The sequence below is a fragment of the Vipera ursinii genome (assembly GCF_947247035.1).
Source record: "Vipera ursinii genome assembly, chromosome: 7".
NCBI lineage: Eukaryota > Metazoa > Chordata > Lepidosauria > Squamata > Viperidae > Vipera > Vipera ursinii.
In genome coordinates, this window is record NC_139521.1 from 76,733,493 (window position 1) to 76,753,756 (window position 20,264).

Below are 20,264 nucleotides of genomic sequence, written 5' to 3' on the forward strand. Positions count from 1 at the left end.
ACACACACACACACACACACACACACACCAAGGATGGGAAGGGAGGTGGAGGTTCAACCAGATTTTGGGGTGGGGGCTTCTTGGCGGCCAAGAAGGAACTTATGATCTTCTGATCTCACCCCTCGTGGCTTGATCTTGTTCCTGCAGACAAGGCCGTGTGTACCAGCGAGGGGGATCTGCACGCACACACGTTGCATTCATTAGCCCCCCAAAATGGGGGGGAGGATGGTGGTTTGGGAAGGGAGGCTTAAATTTCAGGCTGGGTTCCACCCCTTCTGGGCCTGCAGGACTCGTGTTCAAAGGGAAGTTCTCAAGATCTTTGGTGCACCTGCCAGGGTGGGGGCCTGGGTCTTCCTTTGAAGAGGAGGGGGCTGGTTTTTGGTCTGGCTGCTCTTTCTCCCACCCCCCATTCCCTCCCCCCACACACACCCCCGGTCTTTGAAATCAGCCTGCCTGGAATTCCCAGGTTCCCGATCCATGAGGTTTCTCAAATAACCAACGAGTCTGCAAGTTCAGGAGGTAAGAGATCTTCCAGCGCTGACTGTGTCGGAGCGAAGTAAAAGTCTTTTTTGTCGGGACAGCGCAGCTGATTCCTGAAAGACAAAAGCAAGAGTTGGGGTCGAGTCTCCCAAAGCGCTTTTCCCAAAAGGCAACTGGACTTTCTGGATGGTTTTCTTTTGCAAACATTTCCCTTCCTGTCCAAGAAGCTTCTTGAGTTCTGACTTGGGGGTCAAGGCTACCGTCAGCCTGGCAGATGCACGCAAGGCATTCTCCAGCCCTTCGCTTTTCTGCTGTTTTTTTTTTCTCACTCACTCAGTCTTTCCTCCGATGGTTTAGAAGAAAGAGCTTCCAGGTGTTTCCAGGTGTGACTGAAGAAAGCTTTCTTGTTTAAGGTGGCACTAGAACTCACCGTCTCCTGGTGATGACCCAAAGTCACCCAGTCAACTTTCATTCCCAAGGTGGGACTAGAACTCACAGTCTACTGGTGATTGGCCCAAAGTCACCCATTTCGTGCCTAAGGCGGGACTAGAACTCACTGTCTCCTGGTGATTGGCCCAAAGTCACCCAGCTGGCTTTCGTGCCTAAAGCGGGACTAGAACTCACCATCTCCTGGTCATTGGCTCAAGGTCACCCAACCAGCTTTCATGCCTAAGGCGGGACTAGAACTCACCGTCTCCTGTTTTCTAGCCTGTCATCTTAACCACTAAACCATCTGCAGGGAAAAAAAAGTACGGTCCTCTCTTGATCCAGTTGATCTTTTAATTGTAGGCTTCCGTTTTTCTGCCTCACAGACTCGTAAAGCCGTGTGAGATCCTGCAGGGAAGACTGGAGGATTGGTAGTCCCCGACTTACAATCCCATTTGAGTCCAGCATTGCCGTCGCTCAGCAAGACGGTTGTTAAGTGGGTTTTGTCCCCATTCTACAGCCTTTCCTGACACCATCGATAAGTTAGTAACGCGGTCATTATGTGAACCTGGCTTTATTGACTTTGCATGTCAGAAGGTCACAAAAGGGAATCACGTCACACACACACACACACACACCAGGAGGCCGCGACCGTCACAAATGTGAGTAGTCAAGCATCCCAGTCTAAATCCTGTGACTTCGGCGATGCCACAAGAAGAATCGTAAATGTGAAAAACGGCCCAAAGTCACTTTTCCAGTGCTGTTGTGACTTCGAGCGGTCACTAAACGAAACGTCGTAAGCCGGAGACCACCCCCTAGGAAGGCCGGAGTGCCAACTTTGACCCGGCCCCAGCCTCTTTCTTTTCCCCTGAGACCTTGGAGTGGGCCGGGGCCCACCAGGGCCTTTGCGAGGGCAGCAAGCCGGGTGCCCAGCTATGGGGAGACCCCGAGGCTGCCTCCCCCCTCCCCCCTCCTTCTCCCTCCTGCCCCCCCACCCCATAACTTTTATTTGTTTTCCATCAGCCCCCTCCTCCCAGTTCTCCGGTCCCACTTTGGAACCAGCCTGCCGCGGTTCTGTTTTCCATCACGTCTTTCAACAGGCGCGGCTGGCTTTTAGCTGAGCAAAGGGGTCCGGGGTGAGTGGGGGAGGAGAGGGAACTGCTGCTTGAGTTGGAGTTGACACCCCCCCCAATAGCCTATAGCCCAGGGGATTGAGGGGAGGGGGCGGGGAACACCCCACAATACACAACCCCCCCCATAGTTGCTTAAGGTCACCATGATGTCCCCCCCCCGCCTGCGCCTTCAGCTGCCTCATCAGCCCAGCATCAGCCACTCCTGGTAACCATGAAAGGATCTCCGGGGCAAGTCCCAGCACAAAATGCTTGCAGGGGGATCGCTGATCTTTCAGGATCCTGACGCGGAATCCCTGCTGGAGGCTGGAGAGAGAAGAGGAGCAACGGCTCCATGCGTTATCAGCTGTCGCCGCAGGAAAAGCCCTTGATGGACTTCTGGAGACAAGCAGTTCCACTGGTTAATTGATCGGAGATTATAGAATACCAGAAGAGGTTGAAGGGACGACGGAGGCCATCTAGTCCAACCCCCTGCTCAGGCAGGAAACCCTATACCACATCGGACCGGTGGCTGTCCAGTCTCTTCTCGAAAGCCTCCAGGGATGGAGCACCCACAACGTCTGTTCCCCGGGTTAAAATTGTCCTGGCTGTCAGGAAAATGTTCCTTAATTCCAGGTTGCTTCTCTCCCCGGTTACTTTCCATCCGTTGCTTCTGGTCCTGCCTTCCTCAGGGGCTTGGCGAAATAAAGTGACGCGCCCCACCCACCCCTCTTCTCTGTGGCAGCCCCCCAAGTTTGGAAGTTAGGACTTTTGGTACTTCTCACGTTCACCGATGTTCATCTGTGATTGTGAACAGCACTGGGACCCAGCCGCCATGTTGTGCTGTCTTGACTCATTTTGCCCTCATTCCCCCCCCCAAAAAAAAACATTGGTAGGCCAGGAGGTCTTAAGGAAGGGATGCAAGCCAGGAGGAAAATGAATGCTAAAAAAGGAGGACACAAAAAGGAAAATCCATCAATGAAAGAGAATATTTGTAGCTCAGGGTTGAAATGAGGGGCCCTTCGTGCTCTCTGAGCTGGGTGGTTTCCTTGCAGACGTTTCATGACCCAACTAGGGAACCTCACCAGTGCTAGAAGGGAGTGGGGTTTGCAGAGGGAGGAGGAGGAGGAGGAGGAGGAGGAGGAGGAGGAGGAGGAAGACTATGGGGTCCTTGGTGCTCTCTGAGCTGGGTGGTTTCCTTGCAGACGTTTCGTGATAGGAGTAGGTTAAATCATCTGTGCTGGAAGGGAATGTGGTTTGTGTGGAGGAAGAGGAGCAGAAGGAGGGGGGAGGAGGAGGAGGAGGAGGAGGAGGAGGAGGAAGACTATGGGGTCCTTGGTGCTCTCTGAGCTGGGTGGTTTCCTTGCAGACGTTTCATGACCCAACTAGGGAACCTCATCAGTGCTAGAAGGGAGTAGGAGTAGGAAGAGGAGGAGGAATGGAGGAGAGGAGCAACCTAGAACTAAAGAGAGGTTTCCTGACAACAAGAACAATTAATCAGTGGAATGGCTTCCCTCCAGAAGTTGTGGGTGCTCAAGCAGGGGAGTTGCACTAGAACAGGGCTTTTCAACCAGTGGTACGGGTACCACCTGTGTGGTACATTGGTACCTGGCAGGTGGTACGCGGCCATCCTAGAAAAGTGGTAGCAGGGAAGGGGAATGGCAGCACCGCACAAACCTAAGCAGGGGGTTGGACTAGAAGACCTCAAAGGTCCCTTCCAAGTCTATTATGCCAATCCTCAACAGAAAAGCTCACAACAATGAAAACCTCGGACAGGAGGAAGAGCGCCACCAGGGAGGCAGGCAGGCAGGTGTCTTGTTTGGCTGTGGCTGGGGGGGGGCACTTTTTTCAGTGCCATTGTAACTTTGAACAGTCACTAAGAAAACTGTTGTAAGTCGAGGATTACCTGTACTTCATCACTTTTTCCCTTTTTTTTGGTCAGGTTTTTGACATTTTGCTAGGCGCCTGGTGGTCCTCGGATGTTGCCATATCCTAAAAGTGGTACAATGGGAGAAAAGGTTGAAAAGCCCTGGGCTAGATGACCTCCAAGGCCCCTTCAAGCTCTGTTATTCCGTTATTCCACATAGTTGTAATTTCACAAAGAACTTTAAAAAGGAGGAATTATTCTTTTATTGTACAGATTCTCTCTCTCTCTCTCTCCTTCCAAAATAATAGTGACCTTCAGATTTGCGATACTACAAATTCCATCCCCTCAGCAGAGAAGCATGGAGACTGCATTCCAACAGATCTGAAAGACCCCATGATGGAAAAGAGGGCTATGAGGACACAGCCAGCCTTTTAAATCTTGGTGATTTTCCATCCAGGGCAATAAATTCCAGCTCTAGGGGAACCTACAGTCTATCTTACCTCGAACAGAAACCCTGATTACTTCTGCAGACTAGAGAGCCAGTCTCCGAGGGACCCAGAAGTTCAAAGATCAAATAAATTGTTGGGCAGATTTATCAGCTCCCAGGCTGGGCAGCTCTGCAGTAAACAATTTTGGCTTCTCTCTTCCCTCCGATTTATCAGCATGAGACCTGAGGGCTTGAAAGAAAAAGACCTAATAGTTGAATTCTTGGCCATTCCCGGCAGTTTTGTGAGAAGGCACAACTCCCTGGCCTAGCCTCGGGTTTTGTTACTGCAACGTGTGGGCTGGACACCTTCAGAAATCCTGAAGGCCATCACCGTGGCCAGTAGACTTAACAAATTCTGAATTTAGCAGCTTGGAGAAAGGGACCAAACAGGACCAAGGTTAAATGTAGGAAGACCAAATTAACGCTGGTAGAGCTACTAGCTTTAGAACAATTAACATTTCAGAATAGTTGATAGCTTCTGTCTTTTAGGATGGGCCATGAACAGGAAAAGGAGAAATCAAGAAATACTAACAGACCAGGACTGGAGAGGGTAATATGAGATACTATAGCAGTGATGGCTATAAGAAAGGCTGAGCGCCAAAAAATTGAGGCCTTTGAACTCTGGTGCTGGAGAAGACTCCTGCGAGTCCCTTGGACTGCAAGGCGATCAAACCGGTCAGTCCTAGAGGAGATCAACCCTGACTGCTCTTTAGAAGGCCAGATCCTGAAGTTGAAACTCAGATACTTTGGCCACCTAATGAGAAGGAAGGACTCGCTGGAGAAGAGCCTAATGCTGGGAAAGGTTGCGGGCAAGAGAAGAAGGGGACGACAGAGAAGGAGGTGGCTGGATGGAGTCACTGAAGCTGTAGGCGTGAGCCTCAATGGACTCCAGAAGATGGTAGAGGACAGGAAGGCCTGGAGGAACGTTGTCCATGGGGTCGCGATGGATCAGACACGACTTCGCAGCTAACAACAAGCGGTGATGGCAAACCTTTTAGAGACCGAGGGCCCAAACTGCAACCCAAAACCCACTTATCTATCATCGGGTGTCAGGTGGGTGTGGCCAATTGGGTGAGCGTGGCTGCAGTGGTAACGGCAGACTGGGTGGGACTAAAAAGTTCAATCAATCAATTCCAATTTTGCGAGATCTTTTTTTTTCCACACCAGAAGTTGAAATTGATTGAACCTTTTTTTTTTTTGCACACGGGGCTGGAGGCCTAAAGTGAAAAGGTTTTATAAATCCCAGCTGAAGGCCTAGGACTGGGGTGACGGTGTGTGTGCCCACAGAGAGGGCTCTGCGTGCCACAGGTTCGCCACCACGGTACTATAGGGCAGGAAATCAAAATCATGCAGGCCAATACTACTTTACTACAAGGTTATGGTAGCAGACGTTTCATTATCCAACTAGGTAACATCAGGGTTAAACGGGCAGTCTCAATGTGTGCTTCAACTCTTTCTCTCTTTCTCTTCTGTTGAACCAAGGAGGACTTGTCTGAGACTTATTTCTCACAAACAGGCAAAAGGTTAGCAGATCGTAGCCATGGACACCAACTAGCAGTCAGAAGATGTGATGGAAGCTCCTTAATGGCACAGCAGAGGGACAGACTTAACCTTAGTTTCCACTGGGAAACCGCGAGCATCCTAGACCAGGCTAAATGGAAGGCTGGCACAGAGACAAATTGGCCATCCACAGGCACATAGAGATAAACAGCATTTGCACACCATTCCAAAGAGACCATGGAAATGCTAAAAAGGAAACAAAAGGACCAAAGCGACTCCTCACCAGCAATCAGCACCCTGATGAGCAGAGAACTACATCACGATTAACATTAAACCAACAATCCAGAAGAAAACAATACCCCAGTCGTGGAACTACCAATTCAGACAAACAATCCAAAAGTAAACAACAACCTAATCAAGGAAGCATCAGGAACACTCCCACCAACACTGACAGGGCAACCATTAAATATAGGCAATCATAGCAAATCCCTACCACCAAGTAGCACTGATGATGTTACCTAGTTGGGTAATGAAACGTCTACAAGAACACAATCAAATTCTGAGAGCACCAAGGACTCCATAGTCATTCTCCTCCTCCTCCTCCTCCTCCTCCTCCTCCTCCTCCTCCTCCTCCTCCTCATCCCTTCTAGCACTGATGATGTTACCTAGTTGGGTAATGAAAAGTCTGCAAGAACGCAATCACACTTAGAGAACACCAAGGACTCCATAGTCATTCTCCTCCTCCTCTTCCTCCTCCTCCTCCTCCTCCTCCTCCTCCTCCTCCTCCTCTTTCTCCTCTCCCTCCTCTCCCTCCCTTCTAGTATTGATAATGTTACCTAGTTGGGTAACGAAATGTCTGCAAGAAAACAACCAGACTTGGAGAACACCCAGGCTCCTACTGGTCAACCCTGAGCTACAAATATTCTTCCCTTTCGTTGCGTATATTTCACCTGCTCCAGACTCTGGCCCCTTTCACGTGAGGTGGGCTTGATAGGCGCCCTTCCTCCTCTCCTTCAAGGCCATTTCTTCTTCCCCCTTGCAGGGGAATGCAATAAAGGCTGTGGAAAAGATGTCCGGACGGCGTAACGCATTTATACTTAAAAGTGACCGGAAGTGCAAGACCTGGGCTTTCCCTGTAACACACTTTGGAATGGGATTGTTCAGCTCTGAAGACATCTTTGAGCTTCGCAATTGGAGGTGGCCGTGAATCGCCAAGGTAACGGGCAAATTCTCGCAGGAGGCACAAAGGCTCCGTTATGGAAAGACCCGTCTCCCTTGAATACTCTAGTCCAGTGTTTTTCAACTGTGGCCCCTTTAAGATGGGTGGACTTCAACTCCCAGAATTCCCCAGCCAGCCATGCTGGCTGGGGAATTCTGGGAGTTGAAGTCCACCCATCTTAAAGGGGCCACAGTTGAAAAACACTGCTCTAGTCCAGGGGTAGGCAACCTCGGCTCCTTGATGACTCGTGGACTTCAACTCCCAGAATTCCTGAGTCAGCATAGCTGGGGGTTGAAGTCCATGAGTCATCAAGGAGCCGAGGTTGCCTACCCCTGCTCTAGTCCATAATGCTGGGGAAGGTGAAAGGAAAGGGGGGGAAGAGAGCAGGAAACACGTCGGATGGACTTGATTACACTAGTGGGAGAGCAGCAGGGATGGGTGGCACGATCAATCCATCAATCAATCAATCAGCCAACAAGCCAACCAATCACTGTTATCGCACCCTAGGTATCCTAACTCCTTCATCTCCTTCCTTATCTTTTTCTCCTACCCCACCTATAAATACAGGTATTCCTCAGCTTATGACCACAACTGAGCTCGAACTTTCTCTCCTTAAGTGAGGCGTTTGTGGCGTTTTGCCCCATGAGGACCCAGATTGTTGGGGGCAATTAAGCTGACTTTGTAATAATGCCGCTTGGGGGGTGTGTGAAAGCCCTAACAAGCAGGCATATACATAGAATGAAGGCTACTGCTAAGCTTGTAAGCCGCCCTGAGTCTTCGGAGAAGGGCGGGATATAAATGGAATTAAATAAATAAATTTTATGACCTTTCTTGCCCCGGCTGTTAAACGTACCACCGCAGTTGATCAGTCAGTAACCCGGTTGTTAAGGGAATCCGTGGAGTTTGCTTGTCAGAAGGCCGCAAAAGGAGGGTCATGTGACCCCGGGACACTGCGACTGTCGTAAATATGAAACAGTGGCCAAGCGTCTGAATTTTGGACACCTGACCACGGGGGGGTGGGGGCTGTAATGGCCGCTAAGTGTGAAAAACGGTCCTAAGTGCCTTTTTTCCCCCCCAGCGCCGTGGTAACTTTGGACGGTCGCTAAATGAACCGTTGCAAGCCGAGGACGACCTATAATATGAATGAGCGTATTCGATATGAATGAAAAAGCGACTGCGATTCGGAGGATTTTCCACCACTCCTCTTACTCGTGTTATCGTGTTATTTAGATTTCGTAATTGTGGGACATCCGCTCTGCTCTAGCAGGATGATTAATCCCTGTTATTTCAAGCTGACCTTCGGAGAACAGGGGTCAATTTGTTTCCTCTCGTCTTCAAAGCAGACTTTAACGCGCCCTCGCCTTCACCACGCGTGCAGCAATATTCGGCTAGCGGATTGTTTCTGGAATCCCATCTGTCAGATTAATAGAATCCAGTGCCAGCAAAGCTGCTGCTTCCATCAGGAAGCCGATTCCCAGAGGCTTCCCCCGCGGAAAGATCAGCCCACCTGCTCTCTCGGCTGTCAGGCGAAGAGGCCTCCGGCTTGCCTTCTTCTCGAGTCCCGGCTGAGGGAAGGTGAGAACTTGTGGCTTCCTTTCTGTCGTAGGGGAGACGTCAAGGTGGCCACCAAGAGCAGGTGAGTCAGCTCTGCCCCAAAGGCGCTTTTTCCAGGAGGCAGCTGGACATTGATTTCCCTTGAAGAGGTTTCGCTTCCCCTGCCAGAAGCTTCTTCGGCTCTGGCTGGATGGTGGGGAAGGAAGGAAGGAAGGAAGGAAGGAAGGAAGGAAGGAAGGAAGGAAAGAAGGAAGGAAGGAAGGAAGGAAGGAAGGAAGGAAGGAAGGAAGGAAGGAAGGAAAGGAAAGGAAGGAAAGAAGGAAAGAAGGAAAGAAGGAAGGAAGGAAGGAAGGAAGGAAGGAAGGAAGGAAGGAAGGAAGGAAGGAAGGAATATCCTAAAGGAGGCAACTGGACTTCCTTTGTTTTTCTTTGAAGACATTTCACTTCTCATCTCAGAAGCTTCTTCAGCTCTGACCGGACGGTGGGGGATGGGAGGATTTATACTCTTTGCAGAGAGCTGGTCAGTGGCCCTCTTTTAGAGAGTCATTGAGGCCACTTGGAGGTTTGTCTGTGTGCTCAGAGTCGCCTGGGTGGTCCAAATGGGTGTGGAGCCTTCTTGGCACTGCGGAAAGTTCCAAGATAATGGATACTGTTAGGATAACCTGGGAGAGAGGGCAAATGGGAAAGCACTTCTCCTTTTGCATCTATTTGGCAGAATGGACTGATTGAACCCAGTGTGGGCAACCCTCTAGGCGCAATCTAGGTCTTGACAACCTTGACAACTTCAAGACTTGTGAACTTCAGCTCCCAGAATTGTGAGTTGTGCATTCTGCAGGATGTTTTCTGCCCTGTGTCATAACAATAACAACCACAACCACAACCACAACCATGACAACAACAACGACAATGACAACGATGACAACAACAACAACAACAACAACAACAATAACAATAACAATAATAATGATAATAATAATAATAATAATAATAATAATAATAATAATAATAATAATAATAATAATAATAATAATAATGTTGGAAGGGACCTTGGAGGTCATCTAGTCCAACCCCCTGCTCAGGCAGGAAACCCTCTACCATTCCAGACAAATGACTGTCCAATCTCTTCTTAAAGACTTCCAGTGTTGGAGCATTCACAGCTTCTGGAGGCAGGTTGTTCCGCTGGTTAATTGTTCTGACTGTCAGGATGTTTCTCCTTAGTTCCAGGTTGCTTCTCTCCTTGATGAGTTTCCATGGTTCCGATAGATCAGACATGCCAAACACAAGGCCCGGGGGGGGGGGCGGATCCGGCCCGCGAAGTGGTTTCATGCGGCCCGCGAAGCCATCCTGGAAACAGTGAGGGAACGGCCCCCACTGCCTTGGCCCTGGCCCAGAGACCCTCCTTCTGCCAGAGACCCCCAGATCTGTCTCACTCCTGCCCAGGCCCCCATAGGCACCCTTGATGCGAACGATGTAGAGCTGGCCACGCCCACCCAGCAGGCCATACGCACTCTAGCCACGCCCACCCAGTAGGCCACGCCCACCCAGTCCACACCCACCCGGCCCCCTGCGGGCAACCGCAGTGCTGATGCGGCCCTCAGTGAAATTGAGTTTGACACCCCTGCGATAGATGAAACCCATCAAAGGAACTTTGAGGCAAAATGCTTCCTTAAAGAACATTTATTCAGGAAACAAAGCATGGGCATTACATAGTTGAACCCAAAAGCTAAATTCCCTTCCTCCTGATACAAAGTAACAAAGTGCAAATTTTGTGCAAAGTAACAAAGTGCAATTCCCACTGTCATAAAGCGCATTCCCCAATGAGCTTCAAGCACCAGCTTTCTCCCCAGCTCCTCAGCCTACCAAAATGTTATTAGCTCGTCTTTGAGTTTCCAGGGCAGAGTTATATTATGGCTGACTGAGCTTACATCCCAACACACACACACACAGACACACACACACACACACACACACACACGGCTGCACCTGAGTTCTAAAAGAAAGAAAACCATGTTATAGGAGAAGCAAAAATGGCTGCATTTTCATCAGTTGTCAGAGCAGGAACATGCAGGGATGACATCCTTCCCTTGTTGAACACAGGCACTTTAGCGTAGCTAGCCCTGGTTGCGAAAGTCGGGCCTGAAACAAGCAAGACGGGAAGAGCAGTTTGAGGCTGGGGTGCTGGAGAAGGCTCCCCCACATTCCTTGGTCAGCAAAGGTGACTTAACAGGCAATCCTTCGAGGGCGTAAAACCAAACATGTCACTAGAAGGCAAAAATCACAAAACTGCATCTCATTTATTTTGGCCACGTCGTGCGTGGAAATTCCTGGGAGAAAGCAATTATCTTTGGAAGAGTTAGCGGCAGAAAGGAAAGCAGGCCGCTGGGGCTGGTGGACACCCTCAAAGCTTGGCGCCAGCCAGAGCATAGAACAACTCAAAGAAGCAGCGCAAGAGGGGAATAGGTGGAGAGACCCCCTGGCCCAGATAATCGCCAAGGGCCGGACACGGCTGGATGGATAATGTTGGGGTAAAGTGGGAGAGAGGGCCAATGGGAAAGCTCATCTCCTTTTTCATCTCTTTTGCAGAATGGACTGATGGAGCCCAGTGGGGGCAACCCTTTGTACCTTCTAGGCACACTCTAGGTCAGGGGTCTGCAACCTTGACCACTTTAAGACTTGTGGACTTCAGCTCCCAGAATTCCTCAGCCAGCATAGGTTGCAGGCCCCTGCTCTAGGTCAAGGGCGTCCAACCTTGGCCACTTTAAAGACCTGCGGACTTCTCAACTCTGCTGGCTGGGGAATTCTGGGGGTTGAAGTCCACCGATCTTCAAGTGGCCACGGTTGGACCTCCCTGCTGTAGGCCATGTCACCGTTTTTATACCCAAGCTCCGCTTTTGGGTTGCTAACCTCGGTCCCCAAGGAAGAGTAGGCCAGCCACCTGGAGGATAAGTCTGAAACTTCAAAGCTTCTCCTTTGGTGGAAGGAGCCATTTGGGACTTTTAATTTTCCCTTCCACCCAATCTGCTCACAACACATGGAGACTATTACCAGTCCAGTCTCTGGAACCCCATCTGGTCTTGTGCTTTGATGGTCCCTGAGAGCCTGCCAATTCTAGATTTATGGAAGTGGAAAACCAATTCCCAGAAATACCAGGAGCTTGGCTGGATGCTCCTCACATTCTTCCTTCCACCCCTGATTTTATTCCACGGTTTCTTTTCTGGGTGAAATGCGGTAAAGACGATTTTGGAGAGATGGACTTTTACGACGGGGGACCAGGGCAAAGATCAAAAGCCAATAGCTCCCTTAAGGATAGGACCACCTGCAGGCCACAGTCTACGTGTCCTGGAAGCCTCTAGCGGGTGGACTATGCCTTTGTCTGAGAAAGAAGAAAAAAGCTTTTCACATCTCGGCTGGAGAGGGATAATCCTCAAAACAGCTGGAGCAAATGGGAATTTAAGATCCAGACGGCGCTCGCCCTTGGTGCAAAAGAGGGGCCAAAGCAGACGGGCCTGATGAATATTGTCAAACGGAGCACAAATAGCGTTTGGATCCTTCTCCACCCGGCCTGCGGGCCGAGACTTTAGGGTGGAGAAGCCCTCCGAGTCTCGGAGAACTGGGAGGATGCCAAATGACTGTAGGGAGAGCGTCAGTTGTCCAACCAGGTGGGGAAAGGCAGGCAGGCAGAGAATCCTGAGGACTGACAGTCTTGCTTTCTGACATTCCACTGGGCTGGAAAACATCCAGAGGGGAGGCAGACAGAGTGGGGCGGGGGTGGGGGGTTTGAAATGTGTGGGGGGAGGTAGAAGAGAGGAAAGGGGGCAGAGAGCAAGGCCAGCTAGATTGAACGACGGAAAGGAATTGGGGAGGGGGCTACGTTTGAGGTTGTTCTGGTGTACCCCATCATGTGACTTAGATATACAGTTCCTCCATAAACAGGAGCTATTGGGGGTGTAGGTCAGCCCCCAAATCATCCCCTGGGACACCCCCAAATCCAGGAGGCAAGCTCTTCCATTGGCTAATTGTCCTCACTGTCAGGAAGTTTCTCCTTAGTTCTTCTCCTTGATTAGTTTCTACCCATTGTTTCTTGTCCTGCCTTCAATCAATCAATCAATCAATCAATCAGAATAGAACTGGGGGGGGACCTTGGAGGTCTTCTGGTCCAACCCCCTGCTCAAGCAGGAGACCGTGGCCTATACCATGTCAGACAAATAGTTGTCCAGTCTCTTCTTAAAAACCTCCAGTGATGGAGAGCCCACAACTTCTGGTGGCAAGCCTGTTCCACTGGTTGATTGTCCTCACTGCTAGGAAGTTTCTCCTTAGTTCCAAGTTGCTTCTCTCCTTGATTAGTTTCCATCTGTTGCTTCTTGTCCTGCCTTTGGGGGCTTTGGAGAATAGGTGGACCCCCCTCCTCTTCTTTGTGGCAGCCCCTCAGATACCGTAAGACTGCTATCATGTCGCACCTGAGCCTTCTCTTTGTTAGGTTAGATCAGGGGTCTTCAACCTTGGCCCTTTGATGACTCGTGGACTTCAACTCCCAGAATTCCTCAGCCAGGCAGGCGTTAGACATACCTAGTTCTTTAACCATTGATCGCATGATTTAGCCTCCACATCACTAATCACCTTTGTGGCTCTTACCTGCCCACTTTCTAGGACCTTAACATCTTTTTTTGTATTCTGGAGAGCAGAACTCTAGTGGCCTCACTAGTGCGATATAAAGCTATCTTATCATTTCCTGTGGTCTTGATGTTGTCCCTCTCTTGATGCAGCCTAGGACTGCGTTGGCTTTTTTGGCAGCTGCGGCCCACCGTTGCATTTATATTTTATAGTATTTTATAAAACATATAGGGAACGGTTGCTGGAATTGGGTATGTGTAGTTTAACGAAGAGAAGGACCAGGGGTGACATGATAGCAGTCTTCCAATATCTCAGGGGCTGCCCCAAAGAAGAGGCAGTCAAGCTCTTCTCCAAAGCGCCTGAAGGCAGGACAAGAAGCAACGGATGGAAACTAACCAAGGAGAGAAGCAACCTGGAACTAAGGAGAAATTTCCTGACAGTGAGGACAATTAACCAGTGGAACCACCTGCCTCCAGAAGCTGTGAATGCTCCAACACTGGAGGTTTTTAAGAAGAGACTGGACAGCCATTTGTCTGGAATGGTATAGGGTTTCCTGCCTGAGCAGGGGGTTGGACTAGATGACCTCCAAGGTCCCTTCCAACTACTTCTTCTTCTTCTTCTTCTTCTTCTTCTTCTTCTTCTTCTTCTTCTTCTTCTTCTTCTTCTTCTTCTTCTTATTATTATTATTATTATTATTATTATTATTATTATTATTATTATTATTATTATATTTTAAAGATTAATTTTACACATGTCTAAAATTAAAACTTTCAAAAAGAAGTTTAAAAACTAATACCAAGCAGGGGGGAAAAAAGGGAGAAAGGGGAAAAAAACTCAAAAGAGAAAGCAAAAAGTGCAAAAAGAAAAAAAAGTGAAAAGATATGACTTCTGACATTGTTTGTAGCGTTTATAAGTTCACTTATATTTTAAGCTCTCCCTCTTAACTTAGCTTAACTGTGACTGCCAAACATTTTGTGGCTTCAGGTGCCAAATTTCCCTCCCACGGTTTCTTGGCCTGATAAATTCAAAACCAGACCTTTGAAGGACGTGAAACAAGAGAAAGAGATACAATCTTCTCATCGTCTAGGACAGGGGTCTTCAAGCGTGGCCCTTTGATGACTGGTGGACTTCAACTCCCAGAATTCCTCAGCCAGGATGCTGAAGGATGGGCAGAAGCAAACAAAAAATTTGTACAGCTCTCTCAAATTTTTAGCCCTTCACAACCAACCAGTCTCCCACCCAAAGGCTAAGTCTGGGCCTGGGAAGTGTCTCTTTCGTGGCCAAGTCATAAATCCAACGAAGTGAGCAAACCAAGTCAGTGCTCTAAAGCAGGGGTCTTCAAGCGTGGCCCTTTTATGACTGGTGGACTTCAAGTTGGGAGTCTCCCGATACTCCCATGTTACACCTCTGCTCCGTGAGCTGCATTGGCTCCCAGTTGTCTTCCGGGTGAGATTCAAGGTTCTGGTAATGGTGTTCAAGGCCCTACATGGCATGGGTCCGGAGTACCTCGGGGATCACCTGCTGCCGGCGTCTACTTCCCTCCACCCTGTGCGTTCCCACAGAGAGGGCCTCCTCAGGGTGCCACCGGTCAGAGAATGTCGGCTGGTGGCCCCCAGGGGGAGGGCCTTCTCTGTGGGCGCCCCGGATTTATGGAATCGTTTGCCGGTTGAGCTCCGGACGGCGCCTGACCTTCGCTCCTTCCGACGTGATCTGAAGACTTATTTGTTCGAACAAGCCGGCCTGGCCTGATGGGGGATGGGTTTGGATTTAAATGTATGTTTAAAATGTATTTTAATCTATTGTTAACTTGGGCATCTTGTTTAATTCCTTTTTAATTTTTGTATTTTGTATTTTTATATGTTTGCCCTGTTCACCGCCCTGAGTCCTTCGGGAGAAGGGCGGTATACAAGTAAAATTATTTATTTATTTATTTATTTAACTCCCAGAATTCCTCAGCCAGGCACATGTGACTGGATGAGGAATTCTGGGAGTTGAAGTCCACAAGTCATAAAAGGGCCAAGTTTGAAGGCCCCTGCTCTAAAGTGTCCAGGTCTTCCTTTTGGAGGTAGGTGGGGATGGAGCCACCACCATCTGATACTTGGGCAGTTGCGAAGAAACTGAGAGGATTGTCCTAAGTGGCTATCTAGGGAAAAGAAGGACCAGGGGGGACAGGATAGCCATCTTCCAATATCTCAGGGGCTGCCCCAAAGAAGAGGGAGTCAAGCTCTTCTCCAAAGCCCCTGAAGGCAGGAGAAGAAGCAACGGATGGAAACTAATCCAGGAGAGAAGCAACTTGGAACCAAGGAGAAACTTCCTAATGGTCAAGACAATCAAGCAGTGGAACAGAAGTGGCCTCCAGAGGTTGTGGGTGCTGAAACACTGGAGGTTTTTAAGAAAGATTGGACAACTATTTGTCTGAAACGGCGTAGGGTCTCCTGCCTGAGCAGGGGGTTGGACTAGATGACCTCCAAGGTCCCTTCCAGCTCTATTCTGAACTGAAATCGAAATTGGTGGCTGGGTTGGACTCTGCGTTTGGTCTCTTTCATGCCTGCAGCATCACAAATCACCCAAACGGGCTCTAACATTGCCTGAAGCTGTCTGGAGAATGAGCAAGAAGTTTGGCAGCTAAATTGTAAAATAAATACACAATTAATAAACGAGACATTTTAGTAGTTGAGGAAATAAACATTTTCCTGCTGGGTCTCCAGAGTTCGAGGGCAAAGACTTTCCTTAAAACAACGAAACAAAGCCAGCTCTTTGAATCCTTCTGTTGATGCATCTGTATCATCCTTTTTTTAAAAAAAATATTTCTACGAGCCACGACAGAAGAAGCCAAGCATCGTGACTTATGTGGGGGAGGCCTCCAGTTCTACAACAACTCAGGAAGGAGACTTTGGATGGGGATTGACACGTCCAAGTTGCATCTCCCTGCCATGGGTGGTCCCTGTTCTCTGGCAGGAGAATCTTTCCTGATCCTTCTGGAAAAGGAATGTCGCATCTCCTGGAACCCCTCGGATGATGCAACGGAGACCTCCCCACCACGCTTGCGTTTTCCTTAGAAGAATGGAAACCTCAGCAGTGGTGAAGGTGACTCCGAGCTTCCAGTTGGAAGCTTTCACACCAACGAGCTGAGCCCCCATCTCTGGGGAAAGGTCCACCTCTGTCTCCTCCAATTATTTCTGCAGAAGGCTTCAGGTTGTCCTCAAGATTCCTTAGCCGTGGCACAGCTTAGATGGAGAAAGGGCGATTCTGGAGAGGAGACTCATGTGAAGACGCGGGGCCTGGGCCAACGGCCTCCGCCTGAACTCCCAACCTTGGCCTCTGAGCAACAACTGTGAAAAATCAATGCTGACCATTTCCATTTCTCATACCAGCGTTTTTGGCTTTGAAACTCCGCTCTCTTTCCCTTCGCTTCTTTCTTTCTCAGTTGCAAAGGGGAAAAAAATCAGCACTAAAATTCTGATCGCAGAAAGATGCCTGGGTGGTGGAAGCCCCCAACAGATTATTTGAAATCTCCCAGAGCTGCTGTAATGGATCTCCTGGGCACGAACATCACAGCTGGGAGAATCTCTAGATAATAGGCAGAAGTCACTTCCGTAAGTGTCCCACCAAGGTCAGCTTACCTGAGAGAGAGAGAGAGAGAGATGATAGATAGATGATAGATGATAGATAGATAGATAGATAGATAGATAGATAGATAGATAGATAGATAGATAGATAGATAGATAGATAGATAGATGATAGATAGATAGATAGATAGATAGATAGATAGATAGATAGATAGATCAATATAGAGATATCAGAGATAGAGATAGGAGATAGATACATATAGATAGATATATAGAAATAGATGATAGAGATAGAGATAGAGATATAGAAATAGATGATAGATAGATAGATAGATAGATAGATAGATAGATAGATAGATAGATAGATAGATAGATAGATAGATGATATAGATATAAATATAGATATTTAACTATTTCATTTTGAGTGTTCTTCAGAAGGGAAGCAAAATCCCATCAGCTCTGACAGATCTCCAAAGTAGCTTTTCTTGCTGTCAACACTAAACTCTTTCTTGGTTTAGGAATTATATTTTCTGCCTTCATTTGGTGATATTGCTGAATGCTGGATAAGTTCAGCTGACATGACAGGCCACAGATCCGGGTGCAAAGCACCACCCGAGCATGAAGCTGCAAGGTGACTTCGGGCCTCACAGCCGATCTAACGCCAAGGGTTGACATGAGGAAAAAATAACAGAATAACTGGACAGGACCTTGGAGGTCCTCTAGCGTAGCCCTCTGCTCAGGCAGGAGACCTTATACCAGGGGTCTTCCAACCTGGCCCTTGGATGACTTGTGGACTTCAACTCCCAGAATTCCTCAGCCAGCATGCCTGGCTGAGGAATTCTGGGAGTTGAAGTCCACAACTCACAAAAGGGCCAAATTTGAAGACCCCTGCCTTATACCATTTGGTTGCCCAATTGCTTCTTGAAAGCCTCCAGGGACAGAGCACCCACAACCTCTGGAGGCAACTTCTATTCCTCTGGTTAATAGTTCTCACTGCCCGGAAATTTCTCCTTCTTTCTAGGCTGAATCTCTCTTTGATTAGTTTCCATCCGTTCCTTCTTGCTCTGCTGTTAGGTGAAGATAAAGCCAACACAGTGCTAGGCTGCATTAACAGAGGGATAGAATCAAGATCAAGTGAAGTACTAATACCATTTTACAATGCCTTGGTAAGGCCACACCTGGAATACTGCATCCAGTTTTGGTCACCACGATGTAAAAAAGATGTCAAGACTCTGGAAAGAGTGCAGAGAAGAGCAAGAAAGATGATCAGGGGACTGGAGGCTAAAACATATAGGGAACGGTTGCTGGAATTGGGAATGTGTAGTTTAATGAAGAGAAGGACGAGGGGGGACATGATAGCAGTCTTCCAATATCTCAGGGGCCGCCACAAAGAAGAGTGAAACAAGCTCTTCTCCAAAGCACCTGAAAGCAGGACAAGAAGCAACGGATGGAAACTAGTCAAGGAGAGAAGCAACCTAGAACTAAGGAGAAACTTCCTGACAGTTAGAACAATTAACCAGGGGAACTACCTGCCTCCAGAAGGGGTGAATGCTCTAACACTTGAAGTTTTTAAGAAGAGACTGGACAGCCATTTGCCTGAAATGGTATAGGGTTTCCTGCCTGAGCAGGGGGTTGGACTAGATGACCTCCAAGGTCCCTTCCAACTTTATATTATTATTATTATTATTATTATTATTATTATTATTATTATTATTATTATTATTAGGCACTGAGCCTAATGGCAGAAGAGACTTCTCTATTGACATTTGTGTCCCCATATCCAGGTGTGTTGCTCATGAATCCCTCTCCCACTGTCCTGGAAGCCTGTATTTTTTTTCCCTTCTGGTTTCCAAGCCCTTCCAAGCACCAGCTGGTCTGCAGTTTTTAGATCTTTCCCCAGGACTGAAGAGCTTATAAGAGAATAACAGAGTCGGAAGGGACCTTGGAGGTCTTCTAGTCCAACCCCCTGCTCAAGCAGGAGAGACCCTATGCAATTTGAGACAAGTGGCTGACCAATCGCTTCTTGAAAACCTCCAGTGTTGGAGCAACCCACAAGTACTGGAGGCAACTTCTGTTCCACTGGTTAATTGTCAGGAAATTCCTCCTTCGTTCCAGGTTGCTTCTCTCCTTGGTGAGTTTCCATCCGTTGCTCCTTGTCCTGCCTTCAGGTGCTTTGGAGAAGAGCTTGACCCCCCCCACCCCACCCCCCTCTTCTTTGTGGCAGCCCCTCAGATATCGGAAGAGGGCTATCATGCTATCTTTGCACATTCTGCCGAATTGTCCTCTGGCTGCAACCGACACGAGATCCAATTTCGCCCTTCAATGTGCAGGATTTTCCACTTCCCAGAACTCTGCTCTGAATAGAACTCTTCCAAATCCACCCGTGGCAGAGCCCAGATTTTTGACACAGCCTCTCTTGCCTTCCAAGGACTTGTCAAAGAAGGCTGTTGTTGTACATTTCGCTGAAGCGTGACTCTAGATTTCATTTGGATTGGGGATAATTGGAGGAAGATGTCCTGAATGGGTGGCCAGAGGCCACGCTGGGACACTGACTCAAGCCTGGGTTTTGGATGCCACTGTGGCCAGTCCCAGGGAGGTTTAGGAGAATGAGTTGGAATGTCCTCTGGATGAGAGCCCCAGCGCCATGAAGAGGGGCTGCCCCAGAAGGCTCCATTCATCCTCCGTTTCCAGAGGTTTCGATCACCACCCCTCCTGCCTCTGCTGCAGTGTCCCCAGAAGCTCTGAGTCCTCCTGCTGGGCACCTGCTTCTGCCCGCCTGCTCTGCTTTCTTCCCAAGTAGACATCTTGCGCATTCATGAACGGAGAACTTAACTGTGTACCAATTCAAGGAGCTCAGGGTTGAACGGTGGGCTCCTTGGGGCTGTCTGAGCTTGGTGGGTTTCTGGCAGAGGTTTCATGGCCCAACTAGGAAACATCATCCGTGCTAGATGGAAGTGGGGTTTGTGGAGGAGGAGGGGGAGGAGGAGGAGGGGGAGGAGGAGGAAGACTGTGGGGTCCTTGGTGCTGTCTAAGCTTGATGTTTCATGACCCAACTAGGATACATCATCAGTGCTAGATGGAAGTGGGGTTTGAGGAGGTGGTGGAGGAGGAGAATAATGACAATGAATATAGGTGTCCTAATCCTTGGTGCTCTCTGAGCTTCGTGGCTTACTTGCAGATGTTTCATGACCCAACTAGGTAATATTATCAGAGCTAGAAGGGAGGAGGAGGAGGAGGAGGAGGAGGAGGAGGAGGAGGAGGAGGAGGAATGGTGGTATGGAGTCCTTGAACTTTGGAAGTTGACAATGAACCCCAAGAATGATTCCCCAGAGTGCCAGCTCATAGCTCAAAACTAGGGCTGGTGTCCCTGGAGGACTAGAGATGACACTGATGGCCACTACAGTCTATGCAACCAGTCCAGGAAAAGATTCCGAGCAATTGA